We start from the raw sequence: 19771 nt of genomic DNA on the forward strand, positions 1-19771 counted from the left end.
TGAAGGAAACTTTCACTTTCATTCATTTTAGTCTATTCCACAATTTTAACCAAATCAAGCTTCAACCCTTCAAAATTTTTTAAAGATTTTAGTGAAACCAATAGAGCAACAACATAGAGAGTTTAGTTTCATGTGGAGACAATATATGTTCATGTTGGAGGATAAGAAAATCAAGTTAGGGTTTGAAATCAAGAGAACAAAGCATGAATATTAAGGTTTTATCATGTTTTCAAGTTTAATATTTTTGGAAAAGTAAGGAAGTGATGTTATAGTAGAGATTTCTCGTGAGGAGTTTTATGTTTCTGACATGTTATTGAGGAAAGAAATCGAGAAGTTGATTCAAGTGATATGGAGATGAAAGAACAAGTGTTTTTTAGTGGAAGATAGGTAAGTACCCTTGAATTCTCTTGTTACCTAATGAGTAAACTTTATACAATTTGTGGTAAACTCGTAAAATAAAATGTAAAATAATTTTGATATGTGAAATAAAGTATTATGATAGGAGGCCTAATTGAAGTGTAATATGGTAGTGAATTAAACACAAAGTGATGTTAAAGTAAAATTATAGTAAATATGGTGTTTTCATAATGCTAAAGACTAAATTGTAAAATATCTAAATTGAAGTATTTCGGTGCCGATAAATTTGAGAAATAGAGTTAAAAATTTTCAGAACCTTTGAGGGGGTTCTGCATATTTCTAGAAACTGAGTTTTTCAACTGAAATGTTGGGCTTAACTTATGACTTTGGTTGTAGTGCTTAGTTTCCAGGAGAATGGAAGCTTTGATGTTCGAAAAAACTAAGTTGAGTAGGCAAAGAAGCATCAGGTGAGTTTCTATACTTCATGCCTAGAATGTTGTATGGCTATCATGAATTTGCGTTAAGTTCAGAGAGAAAGTTCTGTGATGATGTATAATTTCTGCTGATTGAGAATATTTTTCATGTACAAGATTATGTAGGTATATGAGGATCCACAAATGTATTCTGTTATGCATAGAATGGTTTTGATTCCATGCCTAAAAGGCATTGTACTCTATGATAATATGTTTATGAAATACATGAATTGCATGCTTATAACGATGGGGTACAGAGGGAAAATTATTGACGGGTTAGATGATGTTAGAATTTGGTGATGTGGAAGATTGATCGGATAGTTTAGGAGATGTAGTTTCCATTTACCGCAATTTAAAATTGTTGGGTGCAAACTATGATATTCGAAGCTCTAGGTCTTGCCGAGAGGACATTATGGTGTTCGAGCATTAAGGTTAGAAGTGAGGCAGAATGGATGGGCTGTAATAGGGTATAATGTGCAGACCATAGCTCGACTATGGTAACATAAAGAGTCCGTTAGGACATTAAACTTGGGGTATAATATGTAAGTCCGGAGCTCGATTATGGCAACATAGAGAGTCCGCTAGGACATTAAATATAGAGTATAATGTGTAAGACCTTAGCTCGATTATGGCAACATAGAGAGCCTGTCAAGACATTAAACATGGGCTATGATGTGTAAGACCATAGCTCAACTAAGGCAACATTGAGAGTCTGCCAGAACATTAAACATTGGGTATGATTTGTAAGACTATAGCTCGACTATGGCAAAATATGAAGTCTGTTGGGACAATAAATGTGGGATAGTCCACTGGGATAATAAAAATGGGGTAGTCCGACAAGACGATAATAATGGAAAATAACGCAAATAAAGAAAAAGGTTTAGAAAAAAAATGCAAATGTTAACAAGTGATAGCTAACCAATGGGTTTAAGGAATCCTCCGAAAAAGGAAAAAAGTAATAGAAATGGAAAAAGTCTGCCAAAATGGTAAACATGGAAGTCGATAAGGTATATGGTGGTAACCCAACAAGAATCAAATATGGGAATGACGTGACAGTAATACATTGTATATAGGCAAATGATAAAGGATTTATTTAAGAATCATAGATAAGGATCCACCAATAAGAACTGCTAAAAAGTGCTCAAACAAACTTTGTATGCTAGAGGGAGGTCTTGAAATAGTAACAAAAGATTCACTCCTAGTATAAGGTTTCGTTGAAATCGTAGTTTATACGATGATGTTTAATCGTATGTACTATGGATAGTCTAAGTTGTAAAGAGGGGCTAGTTGGAATCTCTTGATAGAAAGAGGTACTGATAAGAATTATCCAAGTGATAGTTATGTCTGTTAAGACTATTCCTCTTTGATGAGGATCTATTGTGAGTATACCCACCATAGAGTTAGTTCCATAGAAAACCATTATATAAGGGAGATCGTAAACTCGAACGGTCATTCAGATAATAGTCTGTTGGATACTGTAGGCTAAAATGGGTTACACTTTAAAAACATAGTATCGCAAATAGGGTGAATTACAAGGGTGAAATCCAAACAACATTTTAACCAGATTGTAGGGTAAAAGTAAAAAAGATGAAATAAAGTTAATTCTTCCAGTGTGGCGTGGGTTTTTACCAGTGGCCTTGGGAGTTGAATGTCGGTAAATATGCCAAAACTGTCATGAGATAAGAGAATCAGCTAAAGGTTACGATGTAATAGAAGTTCTATTAAGAATAGAGCGTAGAATCAGACTTATATTCAACGATGACAATGTGGGCAGCAACTCGCCAAGTTTTGAAATTATGGGTTTACGATTCAAGATAAAGGTGAATGGTTGTTCATGACCATAAATGTGTGGAAAAAGAGAAAGAAAGTAAAATGTGCAAGGTAAAAATAAGAATTTGTTAGTATGATAAAACATCTAGAAATCGTCAAACTAGCTGTAACATCCAAGGCGAATCCCACATCGGCAAAGCATGCTAGAGACTTAGGGTATATAAAGGGGCAGCAACACTTAAGTAGTAAGATATTATCCGCTTTGGGCGCATATTACCCTCATGGCTTTGTTATTGGGAGCGTCCATACACCCCCAAAAGGCCTCTTACTATTTAAGTGTTGCTACCCCTTTATATAGCCTACGTCTCTCCTATGGTTTACCGACGTAGGATTTTTCTAGGGGTGTTACATTCACCCTTCCTTAAGGACTAAGCGTCGTCGCTGAAGTTTGTCTCACCATCGCTCAAAAGGTAGAGCGAGTGGTTCTGATACCAATAAATGTCATATCTAGCACCCAGCTCAGTAAGATATTGTTCACTTTAGACCCACATGGTCCTCACGACTTTGTTCTTGGGAGTGCCCAAACACTCCAAAAAAGCCTCTTACCACTTAAGTGTTGTTACCCCATTATATAGCTCATGTGTCTCCCATGCTTTTCTAATGTGGAATTTGCTTAGGGGTGTTACATTTATCCCCTCTTAGGGACTCAGCGTCCTCGATGAGGTTTGCCCCACCATTGCTCAAGAGGCACAGCGAATGGCTTTGATACAAATAAATGTCATAGGCAACACTCTGCCCGGTAAGATATTGACTATTTTGGGCGCACATGACTCTCACGGTTGTATTCTTAGGAGTGCCTGTACACCCCAAAAAGGCCTCTTACCACTTAAGTGTTGCTACCCCTTTATATAGCCCAGGTCTCTCCCATGCTTTGACGATGTAGGATTTGCCTAGGGGTGTTACACTAGTCAACTAGTTATAAGCTCGACCAATTAATGATTGTTTAGTGATCTATCCGCCAACAAAGAAATGCAGAAGTTGTATCTGAATCTACCACAACAGATAAAGCACGAACATTTAAGTAAAACATGGAGCTAGCATGTTTATTTCCTTTTTTACTTAATACCTCAGCAAGATGAGGGATTACTTATATATATTAGAAAAAAAAACTCAATAAGTTTTTTTGAACATACAAGAGTTTGGCCTATGTTTACAAGACTCGTTAGTAAGATGAGGGGGGCCAAGTCAAACCTTGTAAAACCAAAGAACATTGTTAGTAAGATGCTATGCACAATAAAAAGGGTACCTTCAAAAGCTTCACCTCGAGGTTAGATATTTTTGTAATTAAATAGTTTTCTTAGAATTTGAATTTTTGAGGTAGTCAAATTATGTTTGGTTTAAGGTTCGTGTTGTAAGAAATATTCATCATAAAGTAATAAAGTTTTTCAACAAATATTTTGACTAAAGTTTGATGTTAGACTAAATCAATTTAATTGTGACACTTCATAACCGGACTCGACAATTGGGTTGGGTAAGTGCATTACACCCTTGACGTCACTATGTGATTTTGTCTCATCGTAACCATGTTGATCGCGATTTAATGTCACAATGACCCTTTCCTTCAAGTCGCGGCATCACTCACTATTTTTAACCCAAAAAGGTCCCAAGTGTTCTTGGTTTTGCTACCAAATTGTAAGGATGCCTGCAAATGATTTGTAATGCCTAAAATAAGCTTTATAATAATGAAAAGAATTGTAGGAAGTGCATTTGATATTTAAGTGAGGTAGTGCTCAAATGTGGCACTCGTTACTCAAGCAATTATTTAACTCAAGTGATGGGTGTTACACCTCAGATCATCAGAGGCTCTCATAAACCAACCTCTATCTTACATAAACCAAACCTCTAGATTTATTTGGTTACTAAATTTTTTAGCATCAATAGGAACAATGTCAATCAAACTCTTTATTTCCAAATAGTGAACTGAAATAAGGTTTAAATTTAATAACTTTGATTGAAAAGCAAGAGCTTGACATATATAGATATATAAGACTCTTGAATAGTTGAATTCTTGCCATGTTGAAAAGCAGGAGTTAACTAGTTGATCTTCCACAAAGATATGTTGGCCTTTCTCCTTATGCGAGTTATATAGCATGTTAATAATAGGTGTGTCGATGCAATTGTGTTGATGAAAGAAGTAAAGCCTCCGTTGGCCTTGTTATACAAGAAAGCCACCCTTTGAAACCAATATCACCCCCTGGTAATTGACATGGTGCCATACCGTATAATACAAAATCTTTACGAATAAAAGGTGAAAAAGGAAGTGAAAACTGAAAACCTAATTCAAATATCTACAATGGCAGGAATATACTCTTCCCAATGTCTATTATGTCACTTAGTTGGTGCCTACTTTCTCTAATAGAGAACTTGTACCGATAATGAGGATCCTCAAGCCCTTTGAGCAAAGAATCTTTAATATGTCCTCCACCGTAGCAATATAGGAAACACGATTGCTCAAATTGAGGATATCATCCCATCATACTTTCCTTTTCCATTTCTTAAATTTTATAGAATGATCCAGTAGAAAACAAAAAGAAAGGGAAACAAAAAAAAACAAAATCTAAATGAAAAGAAAGGAAAATTTTACCAAAAGTGAAAATAATCCATATTTGAAAAATAGAGAAGAGCAAAAAGATATATCAACAACAGAGGAAAAACTCAATAAGCACGAAAGAACCTCCCAAAAAGCTTTAAGTTTTCTATTTATAGATATAGATATGGCATGTTGGTGAAAGGACAAAATGAATAAAAAAACCTCTCGGGAGCAATGAATTATTTGACAATTAGATGAGACCACATCAAAAGTAAGCAATTATACCCATTAAAAGTGCAATTTTGAAATTAAAAACACACACACACAAGTAATGATTGTATCCTTGTAATGGTACTTCAAACGACAATAATCTCAATCATCACTAAGAAGTCATCACTCTATTAGCATATTATAATAGTTTCAAAATAACTCGCTAAGCTATTATTCAACTAGGAGGGGCAATCATTATACCCTTATGCTAGAAAATCCTTCACGCCTTAAGAATAGGGCCTAGACCATTATCACTACTCAAGCTCACCAACCTTAGGAAAGTCACATCTGACCCACACCTAAGTCAAGTTAAGAGTTGAACGTTACAAAGAAGTTTTCATGAGATAAGGGCCAAATCCAAATCTATTTTCTTCTATTAGATACCTCCTCCAGGAAGAATGTTAAATAAGTGCAAAATAATAAATCCCTACCCTAATATAGCCCCATATGCTTTCACTATCCAATCAAGTGGCTTTCCAAACCATTCACAATGTAAATTACCCTCCATCGAGTGACTCTTCATATTCTATACAGTGTGAACAGTCTTCATTATAACACCAAAAATCTTGTATAAACTCAGTATTATAATATGCCTCAAATCAACATTAATTAATGAGATGGAAAGGCTCCTTCAACCCTTTCCAAAGCTCAACTTCACATTAGCCTTTTCTCTCAACTCAATATTGTTAAAGTCCACATCTGCATGAGTCTAATTTCGATCATTCGCGAATAAATTAGTCAAAGAAACAATATTGATCAATTCACAAACTATCGCACACCTTTAGAATTTGGTGGCACCAAAGAAATATTGAAGAAGCAATATGGTAGGAAAATGAAATTGAAAGTGATACCAAGTAAAGCTTAAAAATTACAGCTAAAAAATATATAGCCAGCCCTAAAAGTAACGGCAAATCTACCACCAATAATGGTAAATTGAATTAAGTGAATTACATCATATCCATCCTTTTTCTTTTATGAGAAAATGACACCCTATGAAATCCAATGAGTGAGCCATAGGTGCTAAAATTGCGCAGTTGCTTTTAATTATTTGTTACATCACTCCACTCCCAAGTTTTCTTCTTTTATCAACTATTAACGGACTTTGTTTCCTCCTTCTTCATCTTATCTCATTATTAATTTGCTTGTAGGGAAAATTGGTTATATCTTTTGCCAATAATTCCACAACGTGCATAACGTCGTTCACTCAATTTCTTGCTTTGGACTGTACCCCTATGCTTATATACTTTGCCTCAAAATTGATAAATATATTTCTCAAAATTATCTTTACTTAACATGATGAGATCACTCTCACTTCAATCAATCTCAACTTAATTAGTAATTTCAATGTAATTTTAAGACATTATCAATGGGAGAAAATTTATCTGGAAAAGCAGTGCGATGTTAATTAATATATTCGGGTGGAAAGGAGCCAATTTCATGGGTCCTACGAATTACAGCACTAATGTGGAATCCTAGGTGCCACCCATAGAAGAAGCTTCAAATTTAAAACCCCAAACTCCTTTTTGACCTATCTATCAAACGTGTTAAAAAGGAGATTAAAAGGTAAACTACATAGGTCAATCTTCTTTTTCCATACCATTATAATATGACTAAATGACTGCTTTTTTTTTTCTGTTCTCTCTCTTATGAACCTTATAAGACAAAAAAAAAAGGAAAAGAAAATCAGAAATGGTGCTTGTGGCTTGGCTTAGACAGATAAAGAAGTGAAGAAAAGCCCCCAAAATCAAAATCTTCCCTTTTGTCGACTGATACGTCGCACTCATCACTCGCACGTCCTCCGCTGCCTCCTTAAACCTTGTCTTATCACTGCCTTTTCTTGCAATTTGTTTTTTTTTTGTTCTTTCATGTGCTAGTTTGTGTGTGTGTGCGCGCGCGCTTTTTTTCTGATAGTAGCAATGTTTGTTTACTAATTTCCAGAGCCAGCGGTTAATATTTAAATGAGAGAACAAACTCCCACAAATATTTTTTGTTACATGTATATGTAAAAAGATTATTAATGACACACACTCCACCATTTATTGCTTTAAAACCTACTTCCCAACCATATTCAATTAATTGTTTTTACAGTTCGAAATTTCAAAAACAGACATCAGTATCTGTATATCACCTCGGAGAAGTTGCAGATTGGTTTTGACTTTGTTCCTTCAACGTCCCATTAGCCTCTCCAGGTACAATACCAGTTGTCACACTGAGCGACTGTCAGAGCCAGCCATGATTGAATCATTGGAGCATTCAAAACGTTTAGGATTACTTACTTCTTAATCACTGATATTAATATTACTCCAATTGAATCAATGTCCTTCACCTGAATTAGTTTCCTGTTTATATGTATATATATTTGATTCTTCTAGCAGATTTCAAGAGACAAATGTTAATAATGGAGGTTAATTAATCTTAAGAAAAATGGACTTAACCCCATTGAATTATTTATGATTAAAAGTGGCTGGAAGGAAACTGTTCTGTAAATAGATAAACTGATACAGCAACATTTATAGTAAATGCTCCATATTCCAGTTGAATATATGGGGTAAAAAAAAGGATGAACAGTAGATATGAGACATATATAGGTAGTTGAAGAGGGGGAACCTTGTCATATCAAAAAGTTGAAAGAAATTAAAGAAGGGCCTTGACTTTTTAATGACAAGATCTGGAATTCTTGACCGTTTACTCTTTGAATATACAATTAGTACTACAAAGTTAAAAGTTTAGGGTTATCTTTCTGCTACTTTTTTCATATGGTAGAACAATAGATGCTTTGGTGAAAGATAAAAAAGGAGTAATATCAAGGAACTGTCACCCAAAGGCCACTACAAATTAAAAACCATGTCTCAGTTTTAGCTTTGTTAAAGAGTGAAAAAAAAGTTCATGCGTTTTGTTCCCTGCGACTGTGAAAACTTTCAAGTATCGACTTTTATTCTCGTGTACTTTAGTTACTTTATGGAAATTGGAAAGCTTTTAAGCAATGGTGCGATTGTGGGGACAATTGGTTCTTATTGTGCGAACTAGTGGGTGCCAAAGCTAGTGGTTTTCTGTTTCATTTTCATTGAATTTCCATTTCAGGCTGAGGTTGGAAGAGAAGATTAGGGTGGCATATATATATATTGCTAATAGGTAAGGTTTGAACAAGAGATGATGACCGGGCCTACTGACTACTGTTGAAATGGTGATTTGATTTGGTTGACTAAAGAAATGAAGGGACCAGCAAGTGTATTGGGCACCGTTGAGAGGAGAGACTTTGTTTTATGATCGCACAGCTCGATGCATGGAAATCCACCAATTTTAATGATTGCGAGCAATGTGTTGGAGTTCAAGTGCAACTGCTCTCAATAACTCACCGTCTCCTGTGCTTATTTTCATTCTTAAAAAGTACCAAAAGCTCTTCAAGTATTTTTTTTAAAATTTACTTAAATCCTTTCTAAATTTTTAGATTCAATTCAACCTTTTAATTGACTAAATTATCAATTAGTCTTTTGACCACGATTGTATTGACGTCATAATTATGTATCCTAATTTTTTTAAATCACAAATCATCTTTTTTTTTTACCTTGAAAATATTTAATAAAATGATTGTCTCTTTTTAAGTTTGTAACTATTCTATTTTTACATTGGAAAAATTGGCTCGATTTTTTACAGTAATCTATCTATTGGATTGGTTAGATCAAAAATTGGTTGGGGGATTGATCCAAAAAGTAGCTTTGAATCAATTAAGTTAGGAATCAATTGAATCGGTAAAAAAATCGGTTGAACCGAGACTTTTGAACTTTTTTATTTGTTAATAATATTTTAATATTTTTTAATTATACCAGTTAGACCGATTGAACCACAAATCGATGACTCGACCAATTCAACCACTAATTCAAATTAAAAAACATTGATTCTTTTAGATAAAAAAAAAACATTACAAAACTTCTAATTTTGAATTAATTTCTAAAATTTTCGTTTGAGCTTTTATTATTTAAGTGCATAATTAATTTATATTGATTTATAACTTGTTTTTATGGATTAATCAAAAGAATTAGAGAAAAAGAAATTAGAGTATTATTTTTTACAAAAAAAATCTTAACTGGACCTGATTTGACAGTTTTAACCGTATTTTAAATTACAAAACTTGAAAGATTTAACTGGGCTATTTCATCTCGAGGCATAAAAACATTTTGGAAAGATACACAAAAATTGCCGCATAACTGCAGGATTTTAGAATCAGAATTAGACGTAGCCGCATTTATTATTTTATTTTATTGTGTTTTCTCTTCAAAATGTGTTGTTAAATTGTTTTGTAATTGAAAGGATTTCAAAGTTAGTTGTCTTTACATATGTTTTATTTTAATTGTAAATATTCAGATATTGTAGGTTTAGAATATTTCTCTTGCAAATTAGAAATTTTAAATCCATGATTAAATGTAATTAGTCTAATTCTAAATATTATTAATAGGATGGTTATCCAAAAGGTAAACAGATATTCATGGTTAAGCGTGACATCCAGCACCACAATTGATCATCAAAACTAATAAATTCCATTTGCAATTATTTAAAAAATTTCTATGGATTCAATCTTATTTATTGCTATATACAAGTACTGTGTTTTTGAATAAGAATTTCTGCACTTCCCAGTCCCACTAAAATAATTATAATCATTACGATGAAAAATGAATCATTTTTCTCAATGTTTTCTCAAATATATTATATTTTTCAAAAGAATATAGAAGCATTATTGAAAAAGTAATTTTTAATTATCCAAAAAAAAAAAAAAAAAAAGAACTCCTTTAGAGTAATAGTTGACATTGTAACGTCAAAGTTGAAATCTTGATTTCCTCCTCGCCTCCTAATTGTATCATGAAAAGAATAAACCTTTTTCTTCTAGTAATATTTAGAAGTTTTGAAGTATCCTGTATTTTAAATTATAAGACTGAAGTCGAATGAAAAAGAAAAAGCATACCAAATTTAAACAAATTTTATTTATGTTTATGATTGAAGTAGAAATTTGTATATTTTATCGGAACGGCTTTTTTAGTAATATAATTTTTAATATTCAAATTTACATCTATAATGTACGTTTTTATTTTAGTATGTGATCTTTTTTACCAAAAAAAATGCAAAAGAATTTATTTAATTGTTATGAATTGAAATTTTAAATTTTCATAAATATAAAAATTAGATCTGCATGATGAAAAAATTAACACAATTGGAAAGAGTTGAATTTACGTGGCCAATGCCATGCCATGCACCTACGAATATTAATATTTGGGTGTACAAAACTAAAGACGCTCGCTCCCCTTCACTTTTGATGCGTGCGGACCACCATATGCAATGGTCATACATTCTCACCATTAAATTACCATATATTTTATTATTTGGTTACTTCCTTTTTTAATATTCTATTTGAAGGGTTTATATTGCATCAAAACTTTATAAACAAATGTAAATAAATTCTTTTAAGTAAATGTTATTATTTATTTCTTAGAAAATTAAGTTGGTCAATAAAAATGCCTTTAAAAATGAGATTAAAAAATTTTAAAATGTCTGGACCTGAATTAGCCAACATCACGCAATGACTCTAGTGATCTCCAGCTTTGTCAACTTAAGAAATTAAATAAAAGTTAATAGCAAACCATGTGGAACCCAGTTGCAGAATTACTCTATAGACATACAGGTTCTGTGGATCAAGTATGGATTTAGGAAAACAAAATTTGTCTGTGAAACTTAATCATTAGCATGTTGCTGTACTTATATTCTTTATAATGGTAAGTCGCGAGGATCTTGACGTATATAATCTCTATATATAGTGTGCAGGTAAAGTTAGTACAACTCCTGAATCCTGATACATAATCTCACTCTGATCATACTGACTTCTTTTGACATTATATATAGTAGTAGAACGTTTCTTTGTCCTGAAAAAATAAAAGATAAGAGAGCGCATGTTTGAAGGAAAACATTGGATAAATTCTAAAGAAGGTGATGATTGAGATTGGAATATCGTGGAAGGTGATTGAATTCTTTTCTATTTCTTCTTTAAAAAGAATGAACTGACAGATTTTGAAGCAGTGCATGTCATGTGAGAGAGAGAGGAGGCCATATAGAACATAGTGATTTGTAGTATTGGGTGTTAGGTATAGGGCCAAACCCCATAAAAACTTGCAAAAGTAGTTTTGGTTGTGTTTACTGATGATAGATAAGGAATAGGAGATGCGGTGTGGTGGGGAAGGGAGTTTTTATTTAGTTTCAAAGCATGAAATGATGGTGCCGATGACCATGCTTATCATTGTCATACACCTCAATCTCTTTCCAGCTCTACTTCCATCCATGTGACTCTCCCTCTCTCTCTCTCTTCCCCCACATCTCTCACTATTCACTTGCTACTACTACTATCTACTAAGCTGCCTATGCCTGCCTGCTAGGTTAATAATGTTCAAATGACTCCAAATAATCTGTCATTCTGCACTGCACTCCATACAAACCTTTCTATCCATTATTTTTCAAAGGTTCCCTACTTGCGGGAGGCCCATTTTCAAGTTTTAACAGATCAGCCCATGTGGAATCCCCCCCCCCCACATTTTCAAAGGTTCCTTTCTTTTTTTCTGAAGTTTGAAGTTGTATTTAATAATTTATATGGATGATGATTTGGTTTAGTTGGTTCAATTAGTCAAAAATGTACATTGATGATATGCTGCTGCTTTTGTGCATCAACTTCTGACTTTCTCACATTTGATGGGACGAAACTTGTATACTATTCACTTGACTTTATGGATTACTTGGATGTGATCTCTTTTGTTAGTAATTCTTTGACAGTGTTGTGCAGTAGAAAACTTTGTCCCAGGCTCATTTCGGAGTTTCAGCTTAACTTGGGGTCAGCTCTTATTCAGAAAATTAATAAAAGCACTTGCAAGTTACAACTCAACTGCAAAGCTATACAAAGTTAGCTGCATAATCATTACTAAGCGTTACATTTTTCTACTTTTGTCTGCAGTTAATATTCGTCTTTGTCCTTGCTTGTTATAATTAAATTCCATTACTTTTGGACTGTCGAAAATTTGAATAACATAATCCGTTACAGTTCCCACAAAACATAAGCATATATTGTACATGTAATAATTTCAGGAAATGGTTAGCTAACGTGTTTAAAATTAACAAGGTCCTTTAGCTGATTTAAACGGGAACAAAGAAAGAGACTTGCAATTAGAGTTCTAAATGGCAGACCGCATAGATGTTTGTAAACACCAGGAACGAAATGTTAAGAGTAGAGATATGCTCTATAAATCCTTCAATGGTAAATGCAGATAATTTCTAAACAGGTAAAGCATCAGAATGACTTCCAATGTAAACAGATGGGATTTATGCTTTATTAACACTGGAGAACTAACCATCATGCCAGATTTCAATGGGTAGCACCCATTCCCCAGTCGGATCGGATTAAAGAATAGATAAAAAAGAAGGTACAAGAATCATTGCATTATTAATTTAGCCATATATACATATATGAATACAGCATATCTTTGTCTGCTCGTGGCTAGTGTCCACTCCCTGCCAGCTGGATACCATGAACCAGCCCCCGATCTTCCCCCAGTAGTTGCGGAATAGAGGTTGTCTCCAGAATTCTGACAGGTGACCGGCTGTGAATATCTTGACGCTTTCGCATGTTAATCTGCATACAAATTTAGAACCATTAATTCAATATAAAATATTTTCTTGGCTTACAAAATGGTCATGTAGAATACCAGTTTTTCGTGAATCATAAAAAAGCTGTGGGTATTTGTGGATACGTGTAGGAAACAAATGGAGCTGGCCATAACTAGATTAAACAAGGGTTAGCATCAACACCGTATACTTCTAAACATGATACCCTGTCACAACTTGTACTACATTGTAAATGCATAATTTGAAATTAACCCGAATTTGTTCCAAACAAGTTTAATGCAAATTGGGCACATTTTTCAAGTTACCCATGTCAATACAAGTGGTTGCGGCCCAAATTTGACGCTGGATAGACACTAGAAAACGATGCCCTGCATCTGAAAAAAGAAAATTAGACTTCGATTCCGCTTAAACATAAACAAAAGAGAGCGCCAGATTCTCCGTTTTTATGTCAAAGACAAGAAATTTGTTTACAATTTTTTGTTCATAAAGCTAATTCCTTGTAGAGGAGAAAAGACAGAAATCTGTTGACCACCAACCAACTTTTACATTTGCAATTAATGGTTTTTATCCAAAGCTTAAGGCCGTTCAAACAAGCAAATCGTTGACTACTGTGTACTTCCATTTTCTTTTTCAACGCTCCATTTGTGTTCATTAAAAAAAGAGCGAATACAGAGGGCTTGGGGATAGATTAGAAACAGACCACAGCCTTAAATACCCAACTGAAACTTTATTTCTTTTTTTTTTGTTCATACATCACATTACAACTCTTAATCTTTGCACAGATTTAGTTTATATATTTTAAATTTTTTAATTTTAAAATTTCAGTCCCACTCTAAACCATAACAAATAAATCTGTTAAGTCAAATTCTATTATCAATATTGTATTATGCAAAAATAATAGATTTAATCACTGTTTTTCAATTTGATATTTTTAATTTCTACATTTTTTTGAATTTTAAAATTTCAATCCTAAACAAAACATACAACTATTAAATTTATTAACCAAATTGTTGTAGTTTTTTTTTAATGAATATTATGTAGAAATGATAATTTGATATGAAATTGTAGTATAAGACTTTGAAAATAATACAATTATATTTGAATTATGACTTAATTTTTAAAGTAAAGAAATTAAATAGTTAATAGGAACTTGATTTTATGGGGCTCGCAGCCTTGCCTACGAATGGGTTCTTTTCCCAGGATGTCATATACCAATTATTGCAAACAGATTAGCTTGTTTGTTTAATATATAATCAAGTTTATGGGGCTCGCAATCTTGCCCATTAGTGATTTCTTTATCTAATTTATAACTAACAGTAGCTGTTGATTGTGCTGACATTAATAAATTGCTAAGAAAATGAAAATTGTTATGTCCCAAATATTCATGAAAACGATCCATTATTATATGGTGTCAACCAGACTGGTCGGGGCCAAGCACACTGTATATCACTCTGACAGCATTGCAGTGGCTTGGACCTCTCTTCTCCCGTGTCATATATACCTATATCGTGGCCACCAACGACTCCATACTTATATGCATCGAAATTATCGTCTGTGAAGTAGATGCAGTTACCCTTTGCTCCCTTGACAACTCTAATTGATAGAGCCATTGACTCGTTTTGACCTAATAATATTGCCCAATCCGCCATGTCTCCGACACTCGCATCCTTTTCCCGTATGACTCCAACAAGTGTACTGCGAACTTGTAAGTTTCATATCCCACGTTAGGGTTTTCCATCAAAAATCTAATAGCTACACATAATGCATCCCCATGATTAGGGGTGTTCATTCGGTTAACCGACCCGAAATAATATTAACCGAATTAACCGACCTTTCAAAATTTTTAACCGTTAATCGAACCGAAATTTTTTTCAAAAAAATTAACCGAACCGAAATTTTTTCGGTTAATTCGGCCGGTTAACCGAATTAACCGAAAATTATATGTTTTTTTTATTTTTGGTTAAAAATTAACTGAATTACCCGAATTAACCGAATTACCCGAATTAACCAAATTGAATCACTACATAATTAAATTATTTTTAGACTTTTAGACTTTAGTTTTAGTCTTAGTTTTAAAATTTTATTTTTATTTATTAAATTATTTGTAATTTAATTTTATGATTGGGTTGGGTTGGGTTGGGTTGAATACTTGGGTTTAAAATGGGTTTAGGTAAATAGTGAGTCTATTTATATATTATAATTTTATTTATTAATTTTTTCGGTTAACCGACCAGTTTCGAACCGAATTAACCATTAACTGAAAAATTAAAAAATAATTAACTGACCCCCGACCAAAAAAAATCGGTTAACCGACCTATTAACCGAATTTTATCGGTTTTATCCGAATTTTGCACACCCCTACCCATGACCACAAGATAGACCTTGCTTCCTCGAAGAAGCCATGGCATTGCAATTTCGTCAACGGTTGGAGGCAAACCAGGCTCACAAAGGATAACCTTTCCGTACTTGTCCACAGCGTAAAACTTTCCCAAGCGAAAGATAATATCATCGTAATAACGTCCAGCTTCTTGAATTTCGATCCAAGTTTGGGTCAATGCACTGTAGTAAGCCAGTTCCCGTTCCTCTCCATGTATAACCATGAGGATGTAATCGTATGGATTGCGATCAGGAGGGGAAGAGAGTACAGCTTTATGAACGGGGTATTTGTGGGTCAAGCGTCTCTCGCTAGGTTCAATGTCGGTGGAAGGTTTAGGCGGCAATGAAGGTAGGATTGTGGGTAGTGTAAACCGACGAGCTTTGGTGAGAAGGTCGATCATGGAAATCTGAGAAGTTTCATCGACCATGATGAGAAAACCAGATGAGGATCCGCATAAGGTTTTTCCACTAGCGCATGCAGCAAGTTCATAGTCGTAAACATTGTTGCTCGTAACGCTTTGAAATCTCATGGAACATCCCTTCTCTTGGTTATGGCGGGGAAGGGCCAGCCACGGCTTGTCTTCTGCGTGTTCCGAATCCTCCATTGCCTTAGCAAATACTTGATTCTTGACCAAGAAAAGGAAACCCTAGGTGAATTGCCTAAAGAATGAAGATCAAACTCGATTAATTTCTAATAGATTACGACGGTGGAGTAATAGGCTTTATGATATTTTATAAAAAGGCCTGTCCGAGCAGAAAAAGGAATTCTAAAACCTTGGAGAACAATCCAACTGTAATAAGGAGACGAAGAACCATCTTTCGGTGTTATTTTCGCGGCCCAACCGAATTCATGTTTAAAGCATTTTTTAGCCTTTTATTAACAATAATTGGGCCTTTTGGTTTCTTGGAAACATTTAAAAACTTGGGTTCCAACTTTTTGTCCTTGTAAAACCAGACTATTGTTCAACGAGTATGCTTTATTTTTAGAAAAGCATGTATGGGTTTTTACTTTAATAAATTCTATCCTTTAATGTAGGAACTCTTAATTTCATTTTCATTTTTTGGGGGTTTAAAGAAGAGAGCAAAGCTCTACATAGTAAAGTAAACTACATTACACACTAGCTTTCATTTTAATTTTAATTAGTTAATATTTTTTAATGATATGGAATTTAAATAAATAAAATAACTTGGACAATTTTTGCAAACTTCCTTATGTCGCGGCATGTCATTATTTCACGCTGTTCAACTTTCAATTACACTCTTCTTCTTTTTTTAATAATTAGGAAAATAATTCACCTGGTTAGTTTTTTTTTCCTTTTATAGATATGTCTTCTCTAACCTCCAAAAAGAAATATCATCTCTCTAAAAAAATTCTTACCTTATTTTTACTTTACATAAATATCTAATTTGAACATTTTTAATAAAAATTATAGTCAAATGCCTATTTATTAATTCAAAATTATTTTTGCAATTCTTGGCACCACCACAACTCTTAATTATTTGGGTCTTCTATCTTTGATTGGCCGTAATAAAAAAATCAAGCCTTTGCATTTATAAATGAACATTTGACAAAACATATCCTTAATTAGAATAATAGATTTCTTTCAAGGGTGGGAAAGGAGGTGGTTATTAAAACAGCGTGAGTGTCTTTTTTCTCCCTCATAATACTTATAATGATCTATAGAAAATGAACTCATTCTGATGAAGCTTGGAGGATGATAGGAAAAGAATTCATTGGGCAACTTGGAATAGATTGTGTGCTCCAAAGAAGCTTGGTGGATTGGGTTTTCGCAATATGTACTGTTTCAATTTGACACTATTAGTTAAACAAGGGTGGAGGTTCCTCAACCAACCTAAATCTCCTCCGTGCAAGAATTTCAAGGATAAATACTTCTCAATTAGCGATTTTCTTAGTTCAATGAAGAGTGCTTCTCCCTCTTTTATTTGGAAAAGTATTCATATGGCTAAAGTAGTGTTCCTTGAAGGTACTAGATGGTGAATAGGAAAAAGAAACATGATTAGTGTTTTTAATCAACCGTGGTTAATAATGATGGTAAATTTTTTGTTGACATTATTCCTATGGATGGGTGTGCCCATATGTGAGTATGTGATTTAATTCATCCTAATAGAGGCTCATGGGATAGGGATATGGTGGAAGGATTGCTTGTACCGTATGATGTTGAGCGGGTTTTGCGTATACCATTAAGTTGATATTCTATGGAGGATATTTATACATGGCATTTTGGTTCTAATGGATCCTATTCTATCAAGTCTGACTATCAAGTGACTCTTAGCTTATTTTTCAACATTATTGATTTTCATGTCAATGGCCCTTGGCAAACTTTGTGGAATGAGGCTTTGCTGTCAAAAATAAAATAATTCTTATGGTGATTGTTACGAAGGTTTGTGCCTTGTAATACCGAGCTTTTTGGCTTGAGGGGCTGATATTGATCTTCTCTGCCCGAGATGTTGTCAAGTAAATGAGGATTTAGAGCATATTATTTTTCATTGCCCTTTCACAATTGTTATGTAGCATGAACTAGGACTTAAACCAATTTATATTTCAATAGAGGATATTATAATTCGAGTTTTGGCAAACAACAAGAGAAAAAATGTGGCATGTGGGGGGATGATTTGGGGGTATTTAGTATAGTAGGAATGAGGTGGTGTGGAAACAAAAGGTTATGATGACAAACAAACTTGTACAGTATGTTGATGAATTTTTACAATGTTGGAAGAGGGCTCGGGTTGTTCATTCTTCTCAATTGGTTATGCATGACATGGTTAAGGGTGGGGATATTTGTTGGCGTAAGTTAGGGTTGTGGAAGTTAAAATGTAATGTTGATGAAGCCACTTTCGTGAATAATGGGCGCATGGGATGGGCAGCAGTTTTGCGAAATGACAAAAGTGATTTTATTTGATGCATTTTGAGTTTTATGAAGAGAACTCTTGATTCTTTTTTGTTTCGTGAGGCTCTCTCTTAGCTCATGTCCTTGCATGCAAACAATGTTATAATTGAGATCAATAGTTAGCATCTTTGGCAAGCCTTTCATTATGATTACGAGGATGTCTCGGACATAGGTTTTGTTCATAAAGATTGTGTTACTATTGCCTTTGCTTTTCAATCCTTTCAATTGTGTTGGTTTCGTAGGGATGCTAATAAGGTTGCTTATGTTTTGGCAAGAGGAGCTTAATTGAGAGCAAACTACATGGATTGCACTATTTGTCATTCTTCTATTGTCCGTATTGCAAACATTGAGAAATTGTCTAGCTTGCATGTCAACAAGGGGAGCTAAATTTGGGTGTATTGGGCAAGCTTTATGGCTTGGGGTTAGGTGCTCTCTTTGTTATATCCTTGTTGTAACAATTCGTTTTTTAGCGGTGTTGGAAACAGTGATTTCAGGGCCACCAAATTCGACGAGTAAGTTCATAAATATTATTATTTAATATTTATGAGTCAAATGTGATTTTTAAAAAGGTTTTTGATTTGATAATTTGTGTTATATAAGTGATTTATTAAGTTCAAGTGATTTTAGAAAATGAGGTATCGAGACCTTGTTTTTATAAACTAAGCCGTAAATATTTATAAAAATATTTACGGAGTGTCATTAAGGTGGTATTAAAGTTTCGTTAAGAAATTTTAACGTTTCGGTAGTTAATTAAGAGAACAGGGTGAAATTAAAAAAAAGTGCATTCCCGAGACTCCGCTCCCGTAAATCGGACTCATAAATATTTTTAATAAATATTTACTAAGCTATTTGTGTAGTTAATTAGGTTTCGATTAAGTGAATTTGCTTGAATTAAAGGTAATTAGTTATAAGGATTAAATTGCATATAGGGTGAAAGTTGAATTATAGATTAAAAAATTTAAGGGACTAAATAAGCAATTATGCCATTGGCATTAAATGAGGCAACATAAGGATGAAGATATTTATAAAATTTAAAGTTAAAATATATAATATTATATCTTAATTATTAAGTATATATATTATATTATATTATAATTATAAAATAAAGAATAAATAAAAAGATAAAAACGAAACAGAAAGAAAAAGAAAGAAAGAAAAGAAAAAGGAAAGAAAGGAAGGAGAAAGCCATTGCGTTAGGTCTTCAATTGTTCAAAGTTCAATTGGTTAGTCAATTTAGTTCATTTTTCTTGTAATATTTATGTTTTTAGAATTCCGGTATTAAATACTACCCGACCTATATCAAAATTTTAGAAATTATTGAGTTTTTAAGTGTTGTCTATGTTGAATAATTTTAATATTATAGGCTAAATTGA

This window comes from Gossypium hirsutum, chromosome D05, assembly GCF_007990345.1.
Source record: "Gossypium hirsutum isolate 1008001.06 chromosome D05, Gossypium_hirsutum_v2.1, whole genome shotgun sequence".
In the NCBI taxonomy this organism is placed as follows: domain Eukaryota; kingdom Viridiplantae; phylum Streptophyta; class Magnoliopsida; order Malvales; family Malvaceae; genus Gossypium; species Gossypium hirsutum.